Raw genomic sequence first — 732 nt, 5'->3', positions numbered from 1 at the left:
TCGCTGAAATTAATCCTGGATGACGTGAAAGTTTTATATAAGGATATCAATATCTTTAACTTTATCTTTAAACACTCGTTACATTTGATTATTGTCGAAAATGATATGTTTAAGTTTAAACATATGTAAAAGTCGTAATTATTGCTTATCTTCCTAAACCTATATTCGAGTAAATATTATTGTTTTAATATAACGACATGATAACGTACGAATTGTACATGCATGGCAACAATTAAATTGCTTTTATATGATATTCGTTTTTTGTTGAAAGAGAATTTTTTAGTTAAAGATGTATGCACAATATGCATATTTAAATAAGAAATTCTTATAAGCGATTATTTAGTGAATAATAATGTTTTATTTATACAAGCATTCATATAAATATACAGGGTGGACCAAATGAGTCTATAATGGGAAATATCTCGAAATAGAGGCATAATACAAAAAAATACTTCAGACAAAAGTTGCAGGGGGCAAAGGGGGACACGCAATGGTATCATTGACTTTGACCTTGAATCCGATTTTCAAGGTTATTTCGGAGTTAAAATGGTTTCTTTAAATGGGAACCCCTATTTTTTATCCCGAATTTGAAAAGAACGGGAAATTTTACGTACAAAATGATATTTTTGTGAAGATCATTTCAAGGTCAAATGAAGGTCAAATATGCGAAAACAGCTGAAAGTGTGTCGACTGACATTCCAAGCTTTTACGAAAGGTTCAAGTCACTTTGAA

The sequence above is a fragment of the Trachymyrmex cornetzi genome, unplaced genomic scaffold, assembly GCF_001594075.2.
Source record: "Trachymyrmex cornetzi isolate Tcor2-1 unplaced genomic scaffold, Tcor1.1 scaffold1098, whole genome shotgun sequence".
NCBI lineage: Eukaryota > Metazoa > Arthropoda > Insecta > Hymenoptera > Formicidae > Trachymyrmex > Trachymyrmex cornetzi.
Note: the sequence above shows the minus strand (reverse complement) of the source record.